General features: G+C 39.4%; 1 protein-coding gene and 1 long non-coding RNA gene across 7 annotated transcripts in view; one reads left to right on the forward strand and one right to left on the reverse strand.

The window, feature by feature from the left end:
- sbf1 (SET binding factor 1) overlaps positions 1 to 16,463 on the forward strand; it is a 411,549-nt gene that overhangs the window by 58,908 nt on the left and 336,178 nt on the right. The gene's annotated exons all lie outside the window — the stretch shown is intronic.
- LOC135729889 (uncharacterized) lies at positions 3,612 to 5,574 on the reverse strand. The gene is made up of 4 exons (XR_010525785.2): positions 5,510 to 5,574; positions 5,305 to 5,396; positions 4,939 to 5,016; positions 3,612 to 4,752 (listed from the first exon to the last, which is right to left on the reverse strand). It is a non-coding gene; the product is annotated as an uncharacterized lncRNA (long non-coding RNA).

Raw genomic sequence — 16,463 nt, forward strand, 5'->3', positions numbered from 1 at the left:
ACATTGATTCACACCAAGAACATCAGACAGCAGTTTAGACTTACTGTAATGTAATCAGTTTATAAACTTTGAAGAAACCAGCTCCAAGAAAAGTTTCTGAAACACCTGAAAAGATGCCTGGGATACTGGAGATTCAATGAATAGATCCAATCCAAGGAGGATAAAGCATGCCCTGGGAACATCTTTAAGGCCTCGATAACAATAACAGAATCCCTTGGGCTGCCACTCCTAGAAGATCCATTCTTTACAATTACAGCCATCACAAGCTGCTCAAGTCCCGCCTCTTCATCATTATCCCGCAACATTTTACAGCAATTATGTCTTAAAAACTTTACAAATGTATACAGCTTGAATACTGAAATAATCAACACATTAAACTTGTATATTAAAATGTTTTAAGGAAAACTGATAATAAATTTTCATTAGAATTACAAATAATATCAATTTTTATCAAAATTAATAATAATAATGTTAATTTTACATTATGTAGAAAGCTTAAACATTTTAAAAAGATAACGTATACATTTAATATCTTCCTCACCTTTTGTGGAATTAAATGAATAACGTTACATTTCCCTTCAGTTTTGCTTCAAGTTTCGGTGGGCAGCAGAAAACTCCAGTAAGACGCCTTTGTCAAACAATTCAGTCAGCCACGCAGGGCTTCGCAATTGAACACAATTAATTTACAGCGGAGAATAGTTTTACATGACCATTTTAATCGAATACTTTGTGTATATAATTAACACAAAACTAAATAAACCGAAAAAGACCGCAGTAAAGTCACACTTATCTTTAAAACATGAACCTCAGAGCGAGCGAGCGGATTAAGAGAACCCACCCATTCAGATGAACAATATGATTGGTCAGTTTTTCTGTCACTTAAAATGAGTTACAGCTGGACCACCAATCGCAGGCCGTTTCTGAGTCCGAAAGTTGCACACTGCGGAAGTCACATGCAGACTGCATACGACATTAAGCCTGGTTTGTTTAAGTTAACTAAGTATTACATTCGCAAGTCATACGCATATTACAACAATTTACGATTAACTAAGAATAAAAGTCAACTTGTTAATATTGTGAAATAAGACTGTCTTAATGACGAATGGATCCTAGAAATGCGACCTCGTAAGGTCCTAAAGCTGAAGTTACGTCCAAACCCAGTTCATATTAATCCTTATATTGTAATTAATATTTACGAATTACAAACAAATTATACAAAGAAACACTGCGTATAGACTTATAAGACCAAAGATTGCCCGTTAAATTTACCCGAAATGAATTTTATCCACAGTTTATAAACACTACATTGACGTCTCAGCCAGCGTTGATTTTCAGCAAGTCTGGCCAAGGTGAGGCGCCGTTGTCCGGTATATATGTGACCAGTCACGGAAAGTAGGGACACAAGTCGGATCTGGGCATTTTGAGTTATTCACAGATTCTGAAAGTGCAGTTTCTAAGCTTTCCAACGATGTGTAACACATGGAAATCTGATAAGATTTGGAGAAGTTGTGGCCATTTGAATATAGGAACTCAGAAATACTCAAACCGAGAAAATCGAGACGAAAGGGACTCTTCTTTTCAGCTGGGGGAGACAATAGGGCTCATTTACATCTCATTTAGCTAAGCCATGCCCCCTGTAAAACCCTTTTTGAGATGTTCTAGCATCATATGTAGTATTTTATGACCAAATGACAACCCGCAAAAATAAACATGACTCTTTTACCTTTGTGGGGATCACAAGTCGAATCCAGTCTGTTTCAGATTATCCAATGTCCATATTTGTCCACAAATGCGTATAATCCGTGAAATATAGATTGTTTACATCAGATTTCGCATGAATGTCTGGTAATACAATATAATATATAATCTGAAGACTATTTAAATCGTAACATGTAAGGGTATATGAGCTTACATTCCGTTAAACACATGAACCCGCCTTCAAAGTTTGTATTTAAAATAGGGAAGTAGTATAATAGATCATCCAAACAGCGCCGTCGAAAACGTGACATCCTTTAGAGAGGTTACCAATGGCTCGCTCGTTCCTCCATCAGCCAATGACTTCATGGAAAATATTGATAGACAAAACATGTAGCCAATTATATGAAGAATACAACTATATCTGTGTAACTTCTGTGTGTTTGGACTCATGCTGCGCTGCATGAACTGACATACAGATGACGTCAAAGTACCGCGAGAGAGAGTCGAAATTAAACTACTCCGTAAGATTTCTTGAAGAGCTCTCGCGGTACTTTGACGTCATCCGACTGCGGCGCCGCATAAAGTCAGTGACGCGGCTGACGTACGATGCGGCTGACTGTTATTTGTTCCGCCCCAGCTTCTTTTATTTTTCTTTTGTTTTGTGCGCCCGAGCTTTACAGTCTGGGGAGATGCAGGCTATAAGTTTGAAAAAAAAATAAAACTTAGCAAACATGTCTGAGGAACAGGGCAGTGCGTCACTACAGTCACGTGACTTCACGCTCGAGCCGGAAGAGAAGACAATGCTGAATAAAGTCGTAATTCTGCTATTTTTGGACCAAACTGTATTTTCGATGCATCAACACAATCTTACTGACCCACTGATGTCACATGGACTACTTTGATGATGTTTTATTAACTTTCTGGACATGGAAACCATACATAGATTTTCAATGAAGGGGAAAGCTCTCGGACTAAATCTAACGATAAAACATCTTAAACTGTGTTCCGAAGATGAACGGAGGTCTTCCGAGTTTAGAACGACATAAGGGTGAGTCATTATTACATTATTTTCATTTTTGGGCGAACTATCCTTATTTAGTAGTCACGCTGTTCCCTTTGTGGGCGGAGGCGAAAACACAAGCTTATACAGTATGTAAATATACACACAGACAATGACGCCCCCCGCTGCACGCTAGAATCTCCGTTGTACGCTTTTAAATATACAAAAACTGCTATCTCAAACATGGAGAGGCTTCTTCGTGATCTCAACTAACAGATTCTGCAATAAAACGAAAATCACAAATTTCGAAAAAAAAACTTTGTTTCTCATTTTCTCGAAACTTGTGCTGCCGACTTGAGTCCCTGGTTTCCGTGACGGGTCACATATGAGCGTTGAGCGCCAGCTGATTATCTGGAGCTCCCATCGCCAAAAATTAGATGGAAATGTTTAAATAGATCATATCTTTATGAACCTACTGCAGATTCTTGTTTAAAAAAAAACATACATTCTCGACTGAAATGCTTTTAAAAACTTTGAATTGTGGCACAATATAAGTTATATATTTCCTAAATCCGTCTGCTCAGCGCTCACGACCTGCATATCAACCTGAAATGGTTTTTAATTTAAAACAGCTCATTTATATTACGTTGGATTTATTCGGTATTCGCTACATTTGCAGATACACAATAAGAATAGCTAAATCCTTCACAAAAACAATAAGTAGTTTTTATTCCAGTCATTTTTAAGTAATTTTAAAACAAAAAAATTACCAAACTACACAAAATTAATTTTATTAAATAAAGTTTACATATTCAATTTCATCAAATTTACAAGCCTACAGAATGACTTTTTACAGTGTAGTGATGAATGACAGATAGCTGCACTTGCAGCACTGCATGAAAAGAGGTGTATCTGTACTAGGAAACTCCTGTAAACACCACTGATTTTTGGAAGTATCTACTAGTTCCACTGACGGTAAACTCCTAATTCCACCAAGTTACACAAAGAAAACAAAATAAGACCAACATGCATTAGGGAATTAAGGAAATATGAGCAAATAAAATAAACAAAATAAAAGCAACAATGAAAACTACATTCAAAGCAGAACAATGTTATGTAGTAAATGGTCTAAATAACATGAACAACAACTACATTGATCTTGCTTTAGGAAATCAGTCCTAAGCACTTTTCGGATGGGATTAGTTTTCAACATGTCCCCCGCGACGTCTGTGATTTAATGTACTGATTCGGACGGGATTAAAATTCTAGAGATGGGAGTGTCTGTTTCATGCGTTTGGGCATTGCAGAAGAGCACGTGCTCTGGATATGCGTGTTTGTAAGGTTTTATATTTTGCTTTAAAAATTTTAACAAATCAAAAGAACTTTTACAAATCATACTTAAGTAGACTACGTGTTTTATATAACTGGCTGCTTATAATAAACCCAACGAATTGAAGAAATAATGATTAATAACAATTTATTATCTTTATTATTTAACATTACCATTTTGGAGTTGAACAAAATAAGTTTGAGTTTACCTTATAAGTTACTGATATTACAGTGTTTAGTCTTAACAGTGTTTGATATTCAACTCGTCCTGATTTAATTATTTTATTTTGCCAAATGGGGAAAAAACATCCATATCTGAATGAATGGGACTCAGGAAGTACAATATACAGTATATACGCGGTAGATCTTACGGCAGATCACTTTGGCCAAAAGACAACAAGAACAGCGTTTTCAAAAGATATTGCGGGCAAACACAGACATTTGCATCCGGACGGGATTAAATTTCTCAGATGACCTCTGAGTTTGGCGGAAAACAGTAGTTAAATTGCTCTGGAATTTTTACGGAGGTCATCAAAACACAGACATGGCCGATTCGGACGGGATTAAAAACACAGAGGACCTCTGAGAAGCACGATTTTCTCAGAGGTCCCCCTGTAAAACTAATCCCGTTGTCCTGGAATTATTCAAACATTTCTAAAGCATATACTTGTCAGCAAAGGTAATGTTGATGCACCCTCATCTGGACAGACATCTCTTTGGGAGTCCTGTGGAAATATAAAAAGTATATATAAGTATTTGGCATAATACACTATATAAACACACACACACACACACAACAAATCAAATGAAATACAATTAAAGTTGTACATTTTAGAAAGTTTACATTAAACTGTACAAAGATACAACAACAAATATGATCAAAGAAATGCCTAGAATGTACAGAATATTACTTGATATTCAGTGTTGATGTCCTCAGAGTGTCTGTTGTTCTGCAGCTGCATTACAGTAGATTACTTGATTATAGTTGTCTATCAAACACAGAATAAAAAATATATAATCACATACATCATAACATGTCTGTTTACTGTTAAACCTGTGGGAATTTAATAATTTCATTATTACATTTACATAATTTTGGCCAGATTGCAGTCACACCAATTTCTTTAGTGTCTGGATCAGTTTGATATTTTAGCTTTCACTGTTACTTCATTATATTTCTCTGTCAAACACAGAATAAAAAAAAAAATCACATACATTACAACACATCTATTTACTATTTAACCTCTTTGATTTAATTATTTAATTAATAAACTTACATCATTTTGGCCAGATTGCAGTCACATCAATTTTTTTCAGTGTTTGGACCAGTCTGATGTTTTGGCTTTCACTGTTACTTCATTATATTTCTCTGTCAAACACAGAATTAAAAATAATAAAAAACACATATATTACAAAACATCTGTTTACTATTTAACCCGTTTCATTTTAATCTTGATTTTAACATTGAATGGATAAACTTACATCATCTTTACCCAAATACCTCTTCATCGTCACATGGGGCATGACCTCTGTTAACACAAACATGGATAGACTTCATATTTAAAAAGATAAAGAAAGGCAAACATATAATGTTAAAATATATTATGACTCCAAGCTTCTTTAGCATCTAGTGAAGCTGGCTTTGTTACAAATCAAAATAATGCATTAAAACAGTCTTGCAAAATAAGCAGCATCTACCAAAACTAAAGCAATGAATGAGCTTTTAAACAAAAGGAGATTGTATGTATAATTTAAAATAGCAGAGAAACACTTGCTAGCTGCTAACATTTCCAACACATGAGTTAATGGTGTTTTGTTTTTAAGCAAATCACGTCTCATCTTGGCTTCTTTAAAGTTTTGTTTTAAAAAATTTAAACATCGAATTAATTATTTTAACAGCCCGTTATGCATGTAACGTTTACTTCGCGTATTGTTAACCCTCGTGTTTACTGTTGTGTAAATTACCGCGTATACTCTTTAATGTTTTACTGTGTGTGATTTAAATTCAAACACTTTAAAGACAACAATGAATCACGGTAAATAACATAATATGAACAAATAAGTAACCGATCAGCGTGATGCAGACAAATGAATTAAATCAAACTTACCGTACTGTTCAGCCAGCAAACAAACACCTAGTCCAGATTTGAATTTCGCAACGATCGGCGGGGGTTGTTCCTCCTGAAGAATAGATGCGTGGTGCATTCTGGGAAATGGAGTCATTTTCCATTGGCGTTGTTGCTTTTGACGATGTAATCTGACTACGAATTCCAAGATGCACTTTTGTACTTTTTATAATCCGCGTTTTTACACTATGCTTTGTTCTTTATTCTTGATCATTAATAAAAATATAAAATATTTGTATAAAGATTATAACGTTGACAAAATATGTTTAGTTTACAAACATGTAATTGATTGGCAGTGATTTTGAATGATGCTCAGATTTTTCTAAATATAACGAATGTAATTATATAATTAATAAATGTATTTAGTAAACACACTTGTAGAGATTGTGTTTTTATCCAGTTTTTATTTAAGAATATGTGTTTTGTTACTGAATCATCATTTTCCTGATGAAATACAAAACTCTTTAACATGCCTCAGGAATTGTCCCTGGGTTTAGTGGATTAACTGCTCATTATTGGAAACATGAACTACTATATCTATTATCTCTTTAACACTTTATAATTCATTAATAATAAGAGTCCATAAATCATGATGAACTTATTGTCAGGAATAAACACACGGAGAGATCCCAGAGCAGAGTAACAGAAAATGTTTATTTAAATGATAATGAATGTAAACAGACAAAAGCACGTCTGGGCGCAAAGGCCACTCCGAGACAGACGGCTGGGGCGAGGAGCACACACACAGACACTGGGGGCGACGAACCACACACGTTCGGGCTCCGGCCAGACAGACGAACGGTGGGAGAGATTCTGTACAACAATAAGTCTATGACCACAATGACACAACAGGGAAATCCGTAGACAGTCCGGCAAACCGGCACCCGTGGCAGACGAGGAGGAAAGATCCTGCGACGGGCAGAGAGAGAGAGACAGAGTGTTAGTGGTGCTGACGGGAGAGGCTGGACAGCTCCAGTGGGGAAGGACCCTCCTACTGGACAGCGGCAATGCCGCAGAGAGCGTCCGCTGCTGCAGATAATAATGGCAGTCCTAAATAGCCGGCAGAAAGAGCAGCAGCCTGAACAGATGACAAAAGTCCAGGGAGCCGTCAGAAAACACAGAGTCTCAGAGTAAATCCTGGGCAGCAAAAGCACAGATTAGCGTGGCCAAATAAACAAAACAATAAACTGGGCAAAACTGACAAAAGATTGACAAGACAAGACTTCAAACTAGCAGAGCTAGTAACTAGTGAGTACATGGACAAGTACAGACGAGTACATCGACAAACGGACTTGCAAAGACACACTAGACACACAGGGATTAAATACACAGATCAGACGAGAGGATAACAAGCAACAGGTGAGGAAGACGAGAGGAGGCAATCACACTGAACAGGAACACCTGTGAGGGAAGCACACGTGAACCTGTAAAACACATACAAACACAAGACAACCACAGTACCAACAAGACAAAACCATAAATATATTTATATATATAAATATATACAAATATATAAAAACATATACACACATACATACAATATACACATATACATATATATGTATGGATGCCATATACATACATATATATACACATATACACACATATATATATATATATATACATATATATATACACATATATATATACATACACATACACACACATACACATACAAATATACATACATGAAAACAGAACACTAGACTAAACAAGACATAGAAGACAAAGACTGGAAAATGCAAGGGAGCGGGGAAAAATAACACACAATGACAAGAGAATACAAGGGAGCGGGGAAAAGTCACAAGACATGGGAAAAACGTGGTCTGATATGACAATATCAAAACCACGCTCTCCCACACAAAACATTGTACTGTCAGGACCCTGCCATACACAACTAGATATAATTACCAAACCAGATTATGGCAGAGTCCTCACAGGACCCTCCCCTCAAGGGACGCCACCTGGCGGCCCTCAAGGAGAGACACAGGACAAGACAGACTGGACACTGGACAGCACCCACGAAAACATGACAAACACTAACAAGGGAAGACAAGACAGGACAACTAGAGGATTCGGGTGGGACAACAAGAACAACAAACAAGGGAGGGGGGGGCGGGGGAACAACAACGTTCACAGGAGGAGGGATGGGACTGGGAACTGGGCGAGCCTTCTGACCCCGGGGAGTAGCTGAGGGTTGGGTACGTGGAGGCCGGGCAGGCCTAACAGGGTTCCGTGGGGAGGAAACAGCTTGGGGCAAGGCAGGAACAACTAGGTCAGGGTTGACAGGCGGAGGGGAAACAGGAAACATGACAGGGGGCGCTGTGGCCGGCAGCGGAGACAACACAGGAACAGTCACAGGAGCCGCTGCAGACGACAGCGGAGACGAGGCAGGGACAATGACAGGGGGCGCCGCATCCGGCGGCGGAGACGACATGGAGACAGTGACACTGACAGGGGGCGCTGCGTCCGGCAGCGAAGACGACATGGAGACTGTGACAGGGGGCGCAGCTGACGGCTGCGGAGGCGAGACAGGAATAGTCACAGGAGCCGCTGCAGACGGCAGCGGAGACAAGGCAGGGACAACGACAGGAGGTGCAGCGGGTGACTGCAGAGACGATACAGAGTCTATGACAGGGGGTGCAGCGGGCGGCTGCAGAGACGAGACAGGGACCTTGACAGAGGAGGCTGCGGACGGCAGCGGAGACAAGACAGGGACAGTGACAGGGGCCGCTGCGGACGGCAGCGGAGACGGGACAGAGATAAAGGCTGCTGCTGTGGGCTGCGCAGACGTCAGGGGCTGCAGCGGAGGCTGCGCAGACGTCAGGGGCTGCAGCGGAGGCTGCGCAGACGTCAGGGGCTGCAGCGGAGGCTGCGCAGACGGCAGGGGCTGCGGCGGAGGCTGCGCAGACGGCAGGGGCTGCGGCGGAGGCTGCGCAGACGGCAGGGGCTGCGGCGGAGGCTGCGCAGACGGCAGGGGCTGCAGCGGAGGCTGCGCAGACGGCAGGGGCTGCAGCGGAGGCTGCGCAGACGGCAGGGGCTGCAGCGGAGGCTGCGCAGACGGCAGGGGCTGCAGCGGAGGCTGCGCAGACGGCAGGGGCTGCTGCTTCTCAGAAAACTGAGGAGTGGTAACTGGTTGAAGAGCGGAGGAGTCCTTCTTCCTCTTCTTCCTCCGTCCGGAGACCGGTAATGCAGGAAGGAGATCGGGTGCGGGCGTAGGCTCCGGCGGTGGAGAGATGAAAGTCGACCTCCCCAACCTGATCGCCCCGGTCTGAATACCCCTTCCCCTTATCGCCAGACGACTACCCCGAAGGCTGGCTGGCGGGGCGGAGCTTATGGAGCTAGATGTGGTGGGTGCTGAGCTCTCCAGGACCATCCTCCCGACAACGCGGCCCTCTGGGACAGGTGACAGAGGTCTGGACTTGGGTTCGGGCTTGTTCATGACGTAGCTCACCATGTCAACGAAGTCTAAGGGCTTGAGCAACTCCACCTCACTGGATTTGAGAGGCTCATCGAGACAGGCATAGAAGATGACTTTTAGCTCGTTCCCGCTAAGACCGGCAAGACGAGCCTCCTCCAAGAACTTGGAGGCGAAGGACCGGACCTCTGCTCCTCTCTGCCGCATGCCAAAGAGTAAACGGGCATGGTGGTTGCGGTGGGCAGTGAAAGCCGAATCCTCCTCCTGGGCAGTAGTGGAGAGCTGAGCGGTCGCTGAACAGCCAGATTCTGTATCTGCGGGATCCATTTATGGCAAGTCCGTTCTGTCAGGAATAAACACACGGAGAGATCCCAGAGCAGAGTAACAGAAAATGTTTATTTAAATGATAATGAATGTAAACAGACAAAAGCACGTCTGGGCGCAAAGGCCACTCCGAGACAGACGGCTGGGGCGAGGAGCACACACACAGACACTGGGGGCGACGAACCACACACGTTCGGGCTCCGGCCAGACAGACGAACGGTGGGAGAGATTCTGTACAACAATAAGTCTATGACCACAATGACACAACAGGGAAATCCGTAGACAGTCCGGCAAACCGGCACCCGTGGCAGACGAGGAGGAAAGATCCTGCGACGGGCAGAGAGAGAGAGACAGAGTGTTAGTGGTGCTGACGGGAGAGGCTGGACAGCTCCAGTGGGGAAGGACCCTCCTACTGGACAGCGGCAATGCCGCAGAGAGCGTCCGCTGCTGCAGATAATAATGGCAGTCCTAAATAGCCGGCAGAAAGAGCAGCAGCCTGAACAGATGACAAAAGTCCAGGGAGCCGTCAGAAAACACAGAGTCTCAGAGTAAATCCTGGGCAGCAAAAGCACAGATTAGCGTGGCCAAATAAACAAAACAATAAACTGGGCAAAACTGACAAAAGATTGACAAGACAAGACTTCAAACTAGCAGAGCTAGTAACTAGTGAGTACATGGACAAGTACAGACGAGTACATCGACAAACGGACTTGCAAAGACACACTAGACACACAGGGATTAAATACACAGATCAGACGAGAGGATAACAAGCAACAGGTGAGGAAGACGAGAGGAGGCAATCACACTGAACAGGAACACCTGTGAGGGAAGCACACGTGAACCTGTAAAACACATACAAACACAAGACAACCACAGTACCAACAAGACAAAACCATAAATATATTTATATATATAAATATATACAAATATATAAAAACATATACACACATACATACAATATACACATATACATATATATGTATGGATGCCATATACATACATATATATACACATATACACACATATATATATATATATATACATATATATATACACATATATATATACATACACATACACACACATACACATACAAATATACATACATGAAAACAGAACACTAGACTAAACAAGACATAGAAAACAAAGACTGGAAAATGCAAGGGAGCGGGGAAAAATAACACACAATGACAAGAGAATACAAGGGAGCGGGGAAAAGTCACAAGACATGGGAAAAACGTGGTCTGATATGACAATATCAAAACCACGCTCTCCCACACAAAACATTGTACTGTCAGGACCCTGCCATACACAACTAGATATAATTACCAAACCAGATTATGGCAGAGTCCTCACACTTATACCTTAATTAATTCTTACTTAAATATAAACTAATGCTGATTTAAGACATGTAACTTACTGAACATAAACTAATGAAGAGTCATCATTAACTACAACATGAAATTATTTTTTTGTAAATTAGTGCATTAACTAACAATGAAAAACATGTCATATAATACCATGGCTATAATACCCGAGTTTATTAAGTTTCGTGATGCATGTAATACACCTTCAAGTATGCATGTACGTTATAAAAATAACTTTAATCCCCTGCATTTGATTTAAATTTACATTTTAGTTTTTTTATTTGTACAGATAAAAAAATACATTTTAGAACATGTTTAATTAGAAATATGAACATCTGCGTCAATGACTTTTATCCTTTTTCCTTATCTCACGTAGCATGACGGGCCAAATTAAAGGTCTATTGTGCGCCAACTTTGGGCTATGGGCCCTAGTTTCGGCACCTCTGGACTATAAGTACAGTAGCTGACAGGTATCTGCAGATAAGTTTACCTGAGTTTGTCAGTCTGTATGACCCAACATGTTTTGCATTCACATGTGAAAGACTTTTAGATTATGGACCTGTCTATTGATTTTTTTGTTTTGTTTCTATTTTAAAATATTTAATGAAATGTTAAGGTAAAATCATAATAACAATAGAAACCGTGAACTTCAAATCATGAGACATCAGCAAAAATAAGCAGCTTTACATTTCACTGACTTATGAATATAGTACTGAATTTATCAACATCCTAGCTAGCAAAAATGCGTTACATGATTTTTTTTAAACAAACTGTCTCCTTCTTTGAACTGCTTTTTTATACGATGTATGCATTGAGGGATACTTGCACAACATCCTGACATAGGGAAGTTGGAGACATGTTTTCAAAGTGTTGGAAAGATATATTCATATACTGAAATAACATTTGTTGCATTCCTCCAGACTGCATTAAACATGAAAAGTCAGAGACATCATTTTCGTAAATTAAAATGGTAATTGTGTCCATTGATTTTTTGGTTATTTGAATGATGCTAAGTTTCTTAAATTATATTAATAATAAACATATTTAGCAAACACAGTTTTTATGTAGATTACAACAATATGTGCTGCCTTGAAGAGACAGTTAATTCAACCCCCTATCACCCCCTATCAAAGCACCTCTACCTGTGGGTCATTAACATATAAAAAGCCCTTCACACCTCACACCCACCCCTCCTCACAACCAGCTGTTAGGATTCCTGGAAACTTCCACCAGTTCCTACATACATCCACATACGTAAGGTTTCTGGATGTTTCACAAATTTACTTCTGTGTTCTACGTTTCCAAGCACTCTGCCTGAAAAATCTGGCAAACCTAAAGTTTGCCATGGATATCCCATCCCGTATTTGTCCGTATACAGCTCTTTTCATGCAGTGCAGATTTCGAACAGAGATGGTGACAAAGAGGAAAAAGGCCGGACTGCAGCTTTAACATTCAAGTGATTTTAAACAATTTAACCGACATAAGCAAATGATAATGTTATAAAACAGCAGAGAATTGTATGAAAGCAATTGATGCATGTCCAAAAGCCTTTGCAATTTGTTCAAAGGAATGAGAAACTGCTACTATGATGTGCACAAATTACTAAACTAGGTTGAACTAACTGTTGTGCAAATGTAAATAGTGAAGTGAGAAATGCACCAAAGTGACTGAGAAAAACGGTAAGTTTATGTATAGATTAGAGGCAGAAACCAGTCTGTGGTTCTCTTAAAGAGAGTAACTTCAATTAACCTACTCAAGTCTGTGTCACACAACCCAAAGACAAAGAGAAAATCAGTTCTGTAGCTCTAAAAAAATAATAATTATATTTAATTCATACAATAAAGACAATGGCCCTCATTTATCAAAAGTGCGTACACCAAATTTCCAGCGTACACCTTGCGTACACCCAAAACCACGGTGACTTTGAGATTTATCAATATGGACGTTGGCGTACGGCACGCTCAAATCCTACGCCAGCTCAGGAGGTGGTGTACGCACATTTTGAGTTAGTGCAGAAATGCACAAAAACTTCCTAATACCACAAAATGTACTGACAAACTAAAATATATGATATATTATGACCCACTGTAAAAAAACATAGTAATTATAAACTTCAGTGTTTATTTTTATGCAACAATGTTCAATGTTTAATTTGTGAGACTTTACCAAAGCATTTGATTTGTATGCATATGTATTCCTTCAGTTGAGAGCCTGTGCGCTTTACCTGATGTTTCAGAGCGAGCATGTGAACGGAGCTTAGTGGGAGCGGAGTGTTGAGCGGTGCGGTAATATTACCATCAAAGCGCCTTTCCGAAAATTCCGCTCCCTCAGCACCGCTCGTTGAACCCAGAACGCCCTTTGATAATTTGCTAGTTCGAGAATCTGTAAAAACGTCTAGCAATAAGTTATGGAATTCAAGCCTTATACATAAATGTAAAGTAAAAATCAAAGTTAAGATTGAGCAGGAAGAAAAAATTGAAAGGGACTGCGGAGAGACTGTAAAGAGTTAGCAAATATTCATCCTGGAATCTGAAGCGGCACATTGCAAGAAAGCACAAGGATGTGCTACGAAAACATGGTAATAATGCATCAAAAGGTAAGCTAGTTACATACTATTCGATGATAAATAAGTACAGATGAGGTAAGGTAAAATGCTTGTGTTGAATGGAGCCGTAAATCCGATCATGATGACATGCGGACAAAATTATGGCCACGAATAATTTTTTATGCTATGGACACTTCTTTTTCTTATTTAGTCTAAAGTATGGCCATAAATTTCAACAGTTTGTTCCTTGGAATTAATTATTATAATATTTAGAATATTTCGTAATTACTATTACAATTATTATTACTTCAAATTATGAATTAGCTTAGCTAAAACATGTGGATGTCGTGGAAACAAATTGTTAATTTGAATTATATCCGGAGCTCCGTATCAAACTGGATCTAAGATACAGCTAACAAACAACTGTATGTAAATACAGAACAACACACTACAAAAGTTACTACATCATTTTAAAATATTATATAAAAAAAATTAACTGAACCATTAAGCAGACATAGAATTTAGATGTAGGCAACAGTAAATAATAATAATAATAATAATAAATAATTATTCTTCTAAATATCAATTAATAATAAAAATAATAATAAGAATATTACAAATTGTCATCCAATTATTAATGTGTCTTTAATCCCACTCTTTAAACTGCCAAATAAAACAATTTTGTTTCTTTTCACTTCCCCGGATTCTCTTCTTTGCCGTCTTTCGTGTGTCAATGGCGTAAAATGAGGGCGTGGGGGAGGCGGAGACTTGAATTTATATGGGCTTGTTATTCTAATGACGCTCGTTTTCGGCCGCGGCATTTATGAAGGGCAGATATTGCGTACACCTGAATATCAATGGTACGCACAGTTTCATAAATCAGGCGGTGAGAGGAGTGTAAGCATAATCTTACGCCAACATATACGCCCGTTTCTACGCAAGAATGATAAATGAGGGCCAGTGTGATTATTCACTTGATGGCGAAAAAAATGTACCCCTATTTATTTTAGTACTGTGACTTGACTTGCTTGATTTATCTGAACTGTGACTTGAGACTTGACTCGAGACTTGATGGTTAAGACTTGAGACTTGCTTGGACTTGACCATGTGGGACTTGTCCCCACCTCTGTTAAATCCATAAAATTAGAAACACACAATTCTCATTAATATACTGTACTGTATGTTAGAAATGACTAATGTAGTCAACCTCTTCATTAGACAGTCCTTTTGTCCTTACAGTGTATTCCGGTCACAAATATGGACAAAACTTAAAAAAAACATATGTTCCAAAATAATAAAGTTTATACAACAGTCGTGGTTCTTGAATCTGATTGGCTGAGTGCTACGTGCAAACTGAAACTATAACGCACACACATTCAGCCATTCAGGGACGGATTGGCAATCTGTGCGTTCTGGAAAAGTAAAAAAAATAACGCAATATGAACAGCCAAAAGCAGAGGCACTAATACGTTCTGCTGCTACGTGTAAAAAAAACAAACAAGGAAGAAGAGTCGGCCTACTAGCCGTGATTGGTCCACGGATTAATGGAATTCGCGAGCGTCTATGTTCGCGAGCCTGAGCATCCACAGCCTGGTCATGATGAGGGACAGGACAGACCGAGTTAACTTCACATCAACAAGAGCTAAGTGCCTGTAGCAGGACACGTGACATTATAATATAATATACACAATATAAAATAAATAAAACTCGCGTGAAAATTAACGTAATGCGCAACTACTGTTAGAGAGAGACGTGATGTTTGTTTGTGTGTGTGTGTGTGCGCGCTCGCACGCGCGTGCGTGTTTGTGCACTGGTGTGTCACATGGATAATGCAAGACAAGAAGTTGTGTTTTAAAAGTTTTCTTGCCGAAAATGATAATCTTTTGGATGAATAAAACCCTTATGCCTCGGTTGGGATTGTTTAGAGGTGCAATTTAAAACAGGAAATACAAAATCTGTAGATGTCGTGTTTCGAGTAGGCCATACTGACGACAGTAAGTGTGCTCGACTTTATGCTTTAAGCATACTATATGATATTGAAGTAACATGACAGGGATTCTCGGTGCTTTGGCAGTACTTTGATGTCACATGCACGCTTTTTGGCAAACATTTGGTTGGCGAAGTTTTCTTTTGCCAGGTACATAAACAGTCATATATTCTTCATAAAAATCTGACTTAAACGCGGATCATTTGTCTTATTTTTTTGTGTACTTACAGTAGAAGAGACGTGATGTGATGACTGAGTCTTATAACAAATTAATTTGTGAAGACCTTTGAAGAGACCGAGAGCATTTGCGCAATATCATTAAATAGTTTATCTAATTGTACATTTAGTTCATTTTTGCATCTGAACGTTTTTAATAGCTTGAACATGGTTGTAATGCCATTTTCTGCATTACTATACTTTTTATATTATCATGTTTTCCTTTACATGGTATGAAACTCGATATAAAGTGTACAATGGTATTGAATAAATTTGTATAATGTGAGTATATTGTGTATTGCATATTGTGAGTGTCAATATTCATAAATTCGAGGAGTTTCTGAGGTGTTTGTCATCGCCAAAAGGCACAGTTTCTTTGTTGCTGATTAAAACCCGTTGGCTATATGGGATTTTTTTTAAATTAACATTTGTTCTACTTATTATTATTTTATT

Source organism: Paramisgurnus dabryanus, chromosome 1, assembly GCF_030506205.2.
Source record: "Paramisgurnus dabryanus chromosome 1, PD_genome_1.1, whole genome shotgun sequence".
NCBI classification, from domain to species: Eukaryota; Metazoa; Chordata; class Actinopteri; order Cypriniformes; family Cobitidae; genus Paramisgurnus; species Paramisgurnus dabryanus.